Below are 12,396 nucleotides of genomic sequence, written 5' to 3' on the forward strand. Positions count from 1 at the left end.
ATGGATGGGTTCGGTTTCTGATATCCCGGAGGTATAGCTGGGGCTTGATTTGGAGACTGTCCAGGTGCGTACAAAGCATTATTACTCTTATATGAAAAGTTTGGATGGTTCTTCCAATTTGAGTTATAGGTATTCGAGTAGGGGCTTCCTTGAGCATAGTTTACTTGCTCTGCTTGGATTCCTGTCAAGAGTTGACAATCCGTAGGAGTGTGACCTTGGATTCCACAGACCTCGCAATTCTGAGTTATAGCAACCACGGCGGTAGGAGGTGATACATTCAAACTTTCAATTTTCTGGACCAAAGCATCCACTTTTGCATTAACGTGATCAAGGTTACTTATCTCGTACATGCCAGTTTTCGTTTGAGGTTTTTCCACCATTGTTCGTTCGGTTCCCCACTGATAGTGGTTTTGGGCCATGCTTTCGATAAGCTGGTAAGCATCAGCATAAGGTTTGTTCATTAGTGCACCACCTGCAGCGGCGTCTATTGTTAACCTTGTGTTGTACAAGAGACCATTATAAAATGTGTGAATTACTAACCAGTCTTCCAAACCATGGTGTGGGCAAAGTCTCATCATGTCTTTGTATCTTTCCCATGCTTCGAAAAGAGACTCGTTGTCTTTCTGTTTAAATCCGTTTATCTGGGCTCTTAACATAGCTGTTTTGCTTGGCGGAAAGTATCGGGCAAGAAAAACTTTCTTCAACTCGTTCCATGTGGTGACAGAGTTTGAAGGGAGAGATTGAAGCCATCTTCTAGCGCTATCTCTTAATGAGAAAGGAAAAATACGAAGTCGAATTGCCTCCGAAGTGACACCATTAGCTTTAACAGTATCAGCGTATTGGACAAATACGGATAAATGAAGGTTTGGATCCTCGGTAGGATTTCCAGAGAATTGGTTCTGTTGCACAGCCTGCAACAGCGAAGGTTTAAGTTCGAAGTTGTTTGCTTCGATTGCGGGCGGAGCAATACTTGAATGCGGCTCATCTTGCGATGGAGCGGCGTAATCTCTAAGAGCACGAGCTGGTTCTGCCATCTCGGTTATCGAAGGAAAAAGGTTTTTGAAATCAGGAAGTTCTACAGGAGGGAGATTGTTTGCAGCACGATATTCCCGAATTCGTCGTAGGACTCGGAGATATAGTTCGATATCGTTGATTCGTAAATAGAGCGGTTCGCCTTGTGAACGAGTGCGTGGCATACAAATCAACGAAAGAAAGAATAGAAGAAAAAGAAACCTTAGTCTCTACAGCGTAACGGAAGAGTTACGATATCGATTAAATAAAAGTCCCCGGCAACGGCGCCAAAAACTTGATCGCTCGACTTTATGAGTCGAATTGGGGTACAAACTGCAAGTGCACAGTTCTATCGCGTAGTTTTAAAAGATATCGATCCCACAGGGACTTATGAATCGATATACCGTTATCTAAGGTTACTTCGTAAAGCTAAGGTGAATAATGTTTGATTGTTTGGGGGAAAGCTAAAAACTAAACTAAGATCTAGATTAAATATTAATAAAGCGGATATCAGTATGTAGTTCGTCGTAATTAGGGAATCAATCCTTTGTCGGTCTCTTGGTTTTAAAATAAATCTTTTCAGTTGACTTTATTGATTAAAAGTTTTATCTCAAACTCTCGCTCTGTTGAATAAACCATGATTTTATGTTAATGTAGCTGTCACTTATAATTAAGTCAAAAAACCATTTTTTGAAAGCAATACAGTCCATAGAAACTCTTTTCAAGAAAACACTGACCGTTTAAACACCCTTATCTCAAACTCTCGCTCTGTTGACTTAGGTTATATAATTAAATTCAAATGCTTAACTCTCGTCCTCACATTCAATCTTTAAAAATACTTTTTGGAAAAGATCGGAATTTAATTAACTTTAAAACTTGCTCTCGCCCTGATCTAGAATTAATGTCTAATTTTCACTGTCCAGTTAAAACCTCAAACTCTCGCTCTATTGATTTTAACTTCTTTATGTCTTTTACTTTCGTAAAAACCTTTGTTATTAAACCTGTAAATTGAGACCGTAAAAAGAGTGATTTTAATTTTAAACTTAATTTAACCGACTTAGTCTTGATTCCTTATTCCGCTTACTTTACATACCGATATCTAAGCGAATTAGCCAGACATGCTAAACAAACTAAAATACTTATCATGCATAAACAGACTCATCCCAGGCAGATAATATAAATAAATAATAAAACAAAGCATTAAATAATAATTAAAGAACCTGAATGAGTTAAACAATAGTCTTGAACACTCCACCACAAGCCGGTAGGATTTGTTCTTGGATTCTTCAATTAAACAACAAATTAAACGAAGGAAATAAAACTAGATTCTAACGTAAGGTTAGATCCGGTAAAAAGGTGCACAATAGTTTCCGGTGTAGAAACTATTGTGCGAAAAGAATTAACTAAATGCTAAAAAGGAAAAAGGAAAATAGAAATTGCAAGGGAGATAGTGTAGAACTCGTAAAAATAATAAAGAAACAATACTGCTTAAGTTGCTGGAAAAGAAAATGTGCAAAAGCGAAAACGGCAAAGGAAAAATGTGGAAAAGCTTCCGAACCCTTTTGGTTTTGCAAGTGGCTATTTATATATGCTTGAGTAACCGCTTCCGCTGCCAAAAAGGTCTTCAACGTGCATAAAAGCATGGCGTGGATATAGGGCTCAACACTCCCTCAACGCTCAACGTCTCTGAGGCGTTCCTTGCGCCAAAAATGTAGGGGAATGGTGTGACGTTCGTCACACCATGTGTGACGTCCGTCACAGGAGTGTGCAAGGCGTGACGCTCGTCACGCCCTCTGTGACGTCCGTCACATGCACGGCACCTGCGTTTTGTGCTTTGGGCTGGGCTTTGACATTTGGTTCATTTTCTCTCCTTTTTGCACTCCTTTTCTTCCATTTTTACTTGTGCTTCAAAATTAGCCACCTGAGACAAATAGGAAGAAAATACCGCGTAATATCTAATAAAATGAAATGAACTGAAATAAATAATAATAAAATTTAATTGAATTAAGTCCTAAAATATGATATAATTTCGTGTTATCAGCACTCCAAACCAATTCCAACACATTCTAAATGACAAATATGACTTGCTCAAATTGCACTTTTACTGTTACATTGGCTGCATTGTGAAAAGGGCATTTTGGCCAAAACGCTTAAAACTTCATTTCACTAATTCACATCACATTTGCTTAATCTTGATTAACATTTGGATTAGCATACCATATAAAGTCTCTAATCATAACAAAAACTCCTAATCACAATTCACTTTTCAGATCTAAACTCAGAAATCACCAAAATCCTCTCAATTTTCTCACACTTTTCTCACACTTTTTTGCACTTGTTCATCAAGAGTTCATCACTTTTTCTGCTTTCTCTTGTGTTGATTAGCATTAACAGGTGGATTTGAAGATCTGTTTGAAGCTAGCATTGGAAGAATCGTGAAGAATCTTAACTGTTGCAACCTTGAGCATCCATGGCAATTTGAGAATTCTCCATCATCGAGCATTTCTGAGCTGAGCTATCACTGCTATTCATCTCCTGCATCATCCTAGTCCATCTGTTTTCACCATTGGAGCCTTGAGGAGCTCGATTTCGCAGCTGTTGCTTCATAGAGGTAAGAATCCAAATCCTTCGATTCTTGAAATTTACATGTGGTTTAGATAGATCTTGCAACATAGAGTAGAATGCAATTTGAATCGCGCTAATCCATCGAGTATTTATGGAGAAATCTTGATTTGAAGTTTGGATGACAAAACTTTCTTCTATCGAATCTTTTGCTATGGCTGGAATTAGATGAAATCATGATGATATTGTTGATCTATGAAGTGAGACGGTTCGATCCATATATGGTTTATGCATTTACATGAAGTTTTGTTCATAAGCATGATGAACAGCGTGAATGTGTGAAGAACGCGGCCAATTTCGTGTCCAGAGTTTAGTTTGATCCATTTTGTTTCATTTACATGTGGTTTTGTTGTTTTAGTGCCATGAGCCAATGAAAGCGCGACATGTGTTTAAATGAAACGAAGCGTTTCATTCAAAACGCGCCAGTATTTGAATTATGCTAGGGATCGATTCCCTGCTTCATCCCTTTTCCACATGCCTTGTATATTTTCTCACATATATGTTAACCATGTTCATGCTTCCATTTCCTTGTTTTTTTTATTTTTTCTTCAACATGAAAAATTCGTATCTCCCTCAAAATAAGTCCAAATTACATGATTCTTTTTTTACCATGATCTTCATAATGTGCCCTATTTTTTGGTGATTTTTATTAATTTTGTGCACGGGTAGATAAAAAGTTTGCCTAGGGTTTACTTTCATGTGTCACTTATTGCACCATGCTCACTCTTTCATTCATAAAACAATGATGCCTTACTGGAAATGCTTGAAATTTTGCACGCATGTTCTAGACTCATTCCTGGTTATTTTGATATGTGGTTTGTAATTTTTGAGTTCCTGGATTGAAAGTTATGACATGATATTTATAGGTGTTACATTTTATGCCATGCCATGTTTTGTGCATCTTCTTGATTTTATTTTCTATGCTGGTTGAACTTGAATTGAGCTGGATTTTTGCATGAGAATACTTGTGAATGTTGAGAATACATGTGAAGTTTTCTGGAATTTTTGATGGCATTTCCTATTTGATTGGGATTTTATTTGCTGCTTGACCAATTGTTGACCATTTTGTGATACATGTTTGTATTTGATTTGGGAAATTCTGGTTATTAATTGGATGGATGTGAAATTTGACATGTGAATGGTAGACATCTTGAAGGGCATCATGGTTTTAATCCCATTCATTTATCATGTTTTGTTTCTGTTTTATGATTGGTTGAAGTTGATGCTTGTTTTGTGCCATGAATGAGCTTGCTTGAATTTGTGTTGATTTTCTGAATTTCATTGACCTACTTCCCTTAATCCAAATGAGCTGAAATTTGGTATGATTGACATGTTATGGATGCTGTTTGATCATGTATTTTTTGAGGATTTATTGAAATGTTTTGGTATTGATTTGATTGTGATCATTCTGTTTGCTCCAATGTAATTCCAAAATGCATAGTTTGACATGTTTTGTTCATAGAATGGATTTGGTGCGTAGTTCTGATGTGAAACCAATTGGATTCTTTTCTTGCTTGATTAATCTAGGTTTTGATCAATTTTCACTTGCTGTTTTGGATTTTTCACCTCCTTTTGACCCTAGGCTTGTCCTAGTGGTCTTGTTTCTCATGTTTGAGTTTGCTTTTCAGGTTAGGAAGCAAATGCTTTAAGGAGATTAATGCAAGTTGATTGAGTTTGGTTGCTTGTTGTGAACTAACTTGTTTGTTTTGTAGGATGCTTAGCTCACTTGCTTTGGGCTTGTGCTTTGCACATATGATTGATTGTGTTGTCTGTTGGCTCTTATGTTGTTTGTTTTGACTTTGTCTGAGTACTGATTGTATTTGATTGATTTCAGGTACATTAGTTGCTAATAGTTCTTTGAGAACTTGCATTGCTTTGCTTGATAGCAATTGCATTGAGGTATAGCACTTTCTTCTTCATGTAGTCTGGAAGACCTGGCTTGTTACCTAGCCAGGAACCTGTCTGAAGTCCTCCTTAAGAGGCAATGTTTGTGCTTGTTTATTTTTGTCCCCAAGCAGGTAAAGACCTTTGTTAAGGCAATTGGCAGACACAAGAGGTGTGTAGTCCACCTCCTGCTATTCTGTTGAGTCGTCCCTTGGCTCACATCACATGTTGATGCCTTGTGGACATTAACCCAAGATCAGTTGAGTCAGTGTCGCAAGTGTAGAAGGGTTCCCACTTTCTGGACCCACACTTCATTGTCTGAAGCTCTCCCTGACCAGGGATAAGAGCTGTGAAGTCTAATCTTCACTCACCTTTCATCTGGCTTCACCTTGACTCTCAATGTCAAGGTTAAGAGCTAACATTACCCTTCCAGTTGGCTTGCTCTTGCAGCCTAACCCCTTGATTGAGCCCCACTTGTGTGTATATAGTGTGTGCTATTTGTGATTGTTTGCTTTGCTGTTTGAGCTGATTAGGATAGGCTTGCTCCCTGTGCAAGTTAGCTAGAAACCTTGACTTAGGGATGATTTTGCATGATAACATCTAGGCTCGAGTTAGTCTCCCTAGTTGTGTATCCCTCTGTTATTTGGTTAGGCTAGTCCTGTGTCCCTTCGTAGGGGAACTACATCGCCCTGATCCTCATACCAGATGAGGTACGTAGGCAGGAGATGAGCTGATCTCTCCGGGCGCCCTTTTGTTTTGTCTTTGTGTGTGTTAGGAGATGGATGTAAGCCCAGCGATTGGCATTCCGTATCCTCTTGTTGTGTGCTTGGAGTCCGGTATAAGTCCATCAAGTGGCATCTGGTTTCCAGTGTGCGTGTGTTTGGTTCGGAAGCTGATATAAGTCCAGCGATTGGCATTCGGGTTCCAGGTTTGCGTGTTTGTGTGGAGTTTGATGTAAGCCCAGCGATTGGCAGTCGATTTCCTGTGTGTTTTGTTTGCGTGCGTGAGCCGAGCTACGAATGCTCTGATTCTTCTTCGTCCAAGAAGATACGTATGCATAGGATGCGACATCCTAGCGAGCATGTGTTGTTTTCCCCAGTCCGAACTACTTTGACTCTGATGTCTATGCTTGATAGACTAAGTAGGCCCAGGATGCGATATCCTGTCGAGTCCATCTTGTTTGTTTTCTTGTGTCTCTTTCAGCCAGTGTTTGATGTGTGTTTATGAGCAGTGTTTTAGCAACCATTTTCCTTCCTATTGTGCGTGGATCCCGTCGAGTACGACGGATGCGTAGGGGTGCTAATACCTTCCCTTCGCATAACCGACTCCCGATCCCATTCTCTTTGGTCGCGAGACCATGCTTTTTCCAGGTTTACTTCGAGCGTTTCCTTTCCCTCTTTTGGGATAAATAACGCACGGTGGCGGCTCTGTTGTTCTTGTTTTCCCGCCGGTTTTTCGCGTAATGCGACAGTAGGGTAATGGCATTGGCTTGTCCTCTCGGATTTTGTTGAGGTTGTCCAGGGAATTGTCCTCCAGGAGTAGTCTGAGGGGTTTGGTTTAAAGCTACCTGAGAGATCTGGGTTTCAAGCATCTTGGTATGAGTAACTATTTGGTCAACCTTGGTTCCTAACTGAGTAATCAATTCGTTAACATGAATGTTTTGGTTCATGAACTCCTTGTTTTGTTGGGTTTGAGCGGTGATAAAGTTTTCCATAATTTTCTCAAGGCTCGACTTTGGTGGTACAGGTTGCATAGGTTGATTTGATCTAGGGGCTTGATAACCAGGTCTCGGAGGTGCATTATTTTGAATAGGGTTATTGTTTTTATAGGAGAAGTTCGGGTGATTCCTCCATCCAGGGTTATAGGTATTCGAGTATGGGTTCCCTTGGGTGTAGTTCACTTGCTCATAGTGGGTTTCGTTTAATAGACTGCATTCTGCAGATTGGTGTCATTTGGTTCCATATATCTCACAATCCGACGAAACTGCAGCTACAGTATTCGGGTTTATGCACATATGCTCGACTTTGAGGGCTAATGCGTACATTTTAGCCGGCATCATGTCTATAGAGCTTAGTTCATGCACTCCTCCTTGGGCTACCTTCTTCTCAACTGTCGCTCGTTCGACTCCCCATGATTGATGGTTTTGAGCCATATCTTCGATGAGGGCACTAGCTTCAGGATAAGGTTTGTTCATCAGAGCACCGCCTGCGGCAGCGTCGATGGTCATCTTTGTGTTGTAATGAAGTCCATTATAGAAGGTTTGAATGATTAACCAATTTTCTAAACCATGATGTGGGGATGCTCGTAACAACTCTTTATATCTCTCCCAAGCTTCGAACAACGATTCTCCTTGGTTTTGGGTAAATCTAGTTATATGGTTTCGAAGAACGGCGGTCTTACTCGGGGGAAAATATCTAGCAAGAAAAACTCTCCTAAGGTTACCCCAAGTCGTAATGGAATTGGGTGGAAGGGAATCTAACCATGATAGGGCTTTATCTCTGAGGGAAAAAGGCAATCATCTTAAACGTATTTCCTCAGGAGAAGCTCCATGGGTTTTAAAAGTGTCTGCTAATTGAAGAAATATTTTTAAATGCTGGTTAGGGTTCTCGGTTGCGAGACCCGCGAATTGTCTCTGTTGCACTAGTTGTAACAGAGATGGTTTAAGTTCAAAATTATTCGCTGGGATGGTTGGGTTTACTATACTAGAACTAGGTTCTTCGTTAGATGATTGAGCGAAATCTTTAAGATATCTTTGGTTTTGATCTTCGGCCATAGCTCTCTTAATTCTATGAAAGAATAAACGTGCGCAAGCGTAACGTTCAGGTTCCGCCAGAGGGTATACTAAGCTTAAACTTCCGGTGCTGCGAGTTCTTCGCATTGACCGGCGGGAAATAACCTAAGTCTAAATGATATAACAACAGAAAAATGAAATTTGACGAAATTGGTCCCCGGCAACGGCGCCAAAAACATGATGCGTGGTTTTCGCAAGTGTACGAACGCGTCAGAGTAATATAAAAGATTGTCGAATCCACAGAGACCAAGTGTCAATCTATCGTTATCTATTGTTATGGTGTTTATCAAAGGCAATCAAAAATAGGTGTTTTTGTAGTGTGAAATGAAAAGTAAAGTGTTGAATAAAGATTAATTAATAAAGACAGGGTCGAATGTAATTCACGTAATTAATTGATAATCCAAGTACTTGCTACTAGAGCTACTTATGGGAAGTGTTTCCTACTTTGAAAAAAACTAACTTAACAGGAACTGTCGCTTTCGCGTATTCAGAACCGAGTTGTACTCCCTAATCAAACCCTCTTACTGTCACTTATAAAAAGGCGCGCATTGTGTTAGAGTAGTAAACCTATTTTTAAGAAATATAGTATCTTGACTAAGTTGAAAAGTATTATAACCTGGATTTCTTAACCAAAAGAGGTTCTTACGAACCAGACTCTAAACTTATAAACGCGTCTGAAAATAGTTTTAAAATCTCTTTTCTTCCTAATGTTAAAATCTCCTAATGAACTAAACAAAGTGCTTTCTCTGTTTTTGAAATAGTTAAAAACAATTAGGTTTAAAAAGACGTTGGACGACTTTCGATCTTACCCAACGGAATTGAAGTGCGGGAAAACTTAATTTGAAAGTTAAAATAGCCCTTAAGTGTTTGTACGAACAATTGTACGGATTATCGGTTCAATTATGATCCTTACATTCTAACCTTATAAATTTAGCTAGACATGGTAAAGTAAAAGTGCATTAAAATAAATAAAAGTAGTGCGAGTGCGGAAAGTAAATAAAAGTAGTGCGAGTGCGGAAAGTAAATAATTTAAAGCGAGTGCGAGGAAATAAATAAAATAAAAGCGAGTGCGAGAAAATAAATAAAGTAAAGCGAGTGTTGTCACACCCCGATTTTGGCCCTGAAAATTTTTCCCCATCAATCACTCGTTTTCATTCTTTCTTCATTCACCTTCATACATGTTCATGTTTACTATTTCATATTTTTTTACGTTTTTCACATTCCAAATTTACATTCATATTTTCTTCATTCACATTGAAAAAAAATTCCATTCATATTCAAGAATTTCCACATACTCATTCATAGTTCGATTACTTCATTCATTCATTCAATCATTATCATCCATGCACATGGCATATGAATAACTTATAATAAAAAAAACATCATCATCATCAAAACCATGTTTGCCAAGAAGTTGTTGCACAAAGCTGTCCACCACCATTTCAACCACAAGTTTCAGCAGCATAGTAGTTTGCAATCAACTGAATTGGATCCGAGAATTGTGATTCACTATGGCATTCCGTCTTCTGTTTCACTTCTTGCTTTTGATTCCATTCAATGACTCTTGGCTATTGGGACTTTGGATGGAAGACTTAAGATGAGCACGACTTGTTTTCTGTGATAAAGTTTGACGTCGAGGAAGGACAACTTTTGAAGTCATCTAATCATTTATCAGTTAAGTTTCTAAGGGAAGCTGTCGGGTTTCCAGAGTCCAGCGATCAACCAATTTTCGGAATTCTATCGCAGCCTTATTCTTCTGGGAACAGATTGTTGGTTGCATTTCAAGATGGATGTTTCCGAAGCTAAAATTGTGTTCCTTGGTGGCGGAAAGGATCTAGAATTGAAAGATGACGGCGGTAACACTTCTGAAATGGACACCAATCTTCCAGCCGATATTTTAGAGCAAAATCTCAGAGACAAAGAGATAAGTGCTCTTTGCTGGGCATCTTCTGATGGCTCCATTCTCGCTGTTGGATACATAGACGGAGATATCCTATTCTGGAACTTGTCATCTGCAGCACCTTCAAAAGGTCAACAAACCACTTCCTCTAAAAACGTTGTTAGGCTACAACTTTCAAACGCAGAAAGAAGAATCCCGGTCATTGTCTTACAATGGTCCAATAATCGCAAATCTCACAATGATTGTACTGGTCAGTTGTTTGTCTATGGCGGTTACGAAATTGGTTCGGAAGAAGTTTTGACTGTTTTAACTCTCGAATGGTCATCTGGGATGGAGTCATTAAGATGCATCGGTCGTGCAGACCTTACACTTAACGACACTTTCGTGGACTTGATTTTACTGCCAAGTCTAGGAGAAAGGGATTTGAATAGCAAAGACGATATTTTTGTGCTAACAAACCCTGGACAGATACACTATTACGATAATGATAGATTGTCTACATTATTGTCTCAGTAGAGTAGGACATCATCTATATCTGCACAGGAGTTTCCGGTGCTAATACCTATGGCCGATCCATCTTTGACCATTGCAAAACTCATCAAGTTGCCGAGTCAGTTCAACTCATCAAAAACTCAAGCTGAGGTAGCCTCAATTCTGAAAACTAGCACAAAACCTGGCTCAGCTAGCTTTGCAAATTGGCCCTTTACCGGGGGTGTTCCTAGCCACTTGTCCACTGTTAAAGGTGCCGGAGTTGACAGAGTTTACTTCGTGGGATATTCTAATGGATCTGTCTTTGTGTGTGATGCCGCACATCCAATCTTGTCTTATATTTGCTACATAGAAGGAGAGGCTAATGGTGTGTGGAAATTTGGTGGAACTATCAAACCTGCAACACAACAACAACAGGACCAAGAAACCGAAGAGATTCAACATGGTCCTTTACCCATCGAACAACTTCAGACATCTGGTATAGTTACAATTGATGTTAAGAAGCTTGAAGATGCGGGTATTTGCACTGTCGAGTCTGTTGCTTATTCTCCCAGGAAGGAGTAGTTCAAATCAAACTCACGAAAATCAGATTCGACTTGCATCATTTTCCCTCCTAAGGTCTTCCGGTTGTTGGAGAAACCATTGCACGAGTTCCACGGTCATGAAGGTGAAGTTTTGGATGTCTCTTGGTCAAAACATAATTATCTGCTGTCATCTTCAGTTGATAAAACTGTCCGGCTATGGCAAGTTGGACATGACTACTGCTTGAAAGTTTTCTCACACAGTAATTACGTGACATGCATACAATTCAATCCTGTGGATGATAATTATTTCATTAGCGGATCAATAGATGGAAGAGTGCGCATTTGAGGAATTCCGGATTGTCATGTTGATTGGACCGATGTCAAGGAAATTGTCACCGCAGTGTGCTATCAACCTGATGGACAAGGAGGAATTATCGGGTCCATGACAGGAAATTGTCGGTTTTATAGTGTATCAGATAATCACTTTCAGATGCAATCACAAATATGCTTACTTGGTAAAAAGAAATCTCCCGGGAGAGGAATAACTGGCTTTCAGTTTCTTCCACAAGATAGTAACAAAGTTATGGTTACCTGTGCTGATTCACAAGTCAGAATCATTGAAGGGTTTAATGTTGTTTTCAAATTCAAAGGCCTTAGTGCAGGAAGCCTAATGTCGGCATCTCTTACTTCGGATGGAAAACACATTTTATCAGCGTCTGAAGACTCCAATGTATATATGTGGAATGTTAGTGACGACGAGTCTCACACCATGAAGGCCAAGAAGATTAAGTCCTGCGAGCGATTTTATTCAAACGCATCTGTTGTAGTACCTGTAACACGGTGGGAGAACTGACTTTAGTTAAATGTTGCGGATAGCAAGAGTCGTCACCGACTTTTATTTTATCCAAAAGGAAAGGACATAAAAGAACAGGAAAGACCTTAAGAAGATTTTGAGTTCGGGGGGTAGGTTATACAAAGGGAAGGTATTAGCACCCTTTACATCCATGGTTATCGATGGGCTCTTAGTTACTTAGCTCACTTTGTTTGTTTGTAAGAGTTTAGTGTGTGATTAGAAAAATTTCTTTAAGTACTTTGTAATGACCCTCGTATGGGTGTATACAAAGCCTAGTTTAGAAATTGTGAGGTGTAAAAGTAATTTTGAAAAGTGTGAGCAA

The 12,396-nt window shown here is 39.3% G+C and overlaps 1 non-coding gene and 1 pseudogene across 1 annotated transcript; both read left to right on the forward strand.

Moving 5' to 3' along the window:
- The first annotated feature begins 549 nt into the window (after positions 1 to 549).
- On the forward strand, positions 550 to 649 carry LOC127099050 (uncharacterized; annotated as a pseudogene).
- Positions 650 to 7,799: 7,150 nt separating this feature from the next.
- Positions 7,800 to 7,906, forward strand: LOC127098951 (small nucleolar RNA R71). The gene has a single exon (XR_007793634.1). It is a non-coding gene; the product is annotated as a small nucleolar RNA R71 (small nucleolar RNA).
- The last annotated feature ends 4,490 nt before the right edge of the window (positions 7,907 to 12,396 follow it).

This window comes from Lathyrus oleraceus, chromosome 6, assembly GCF_024323335.1.
Source record: "Lathyrus oleraceus cultivar Zhongwan6 chromosome 6, CAAS_Psat_ZW6_1.0, whole genome shotgun sequence".
In the NCBI taxonomy this organism is placed as follows: domain Eukaryota; kingdom Viridiplantae; phylum Streptophyta; class Magnoliopsida; order Fabales; family Fabaceae; genus Lathyrus; species Lathyrus oleraceus.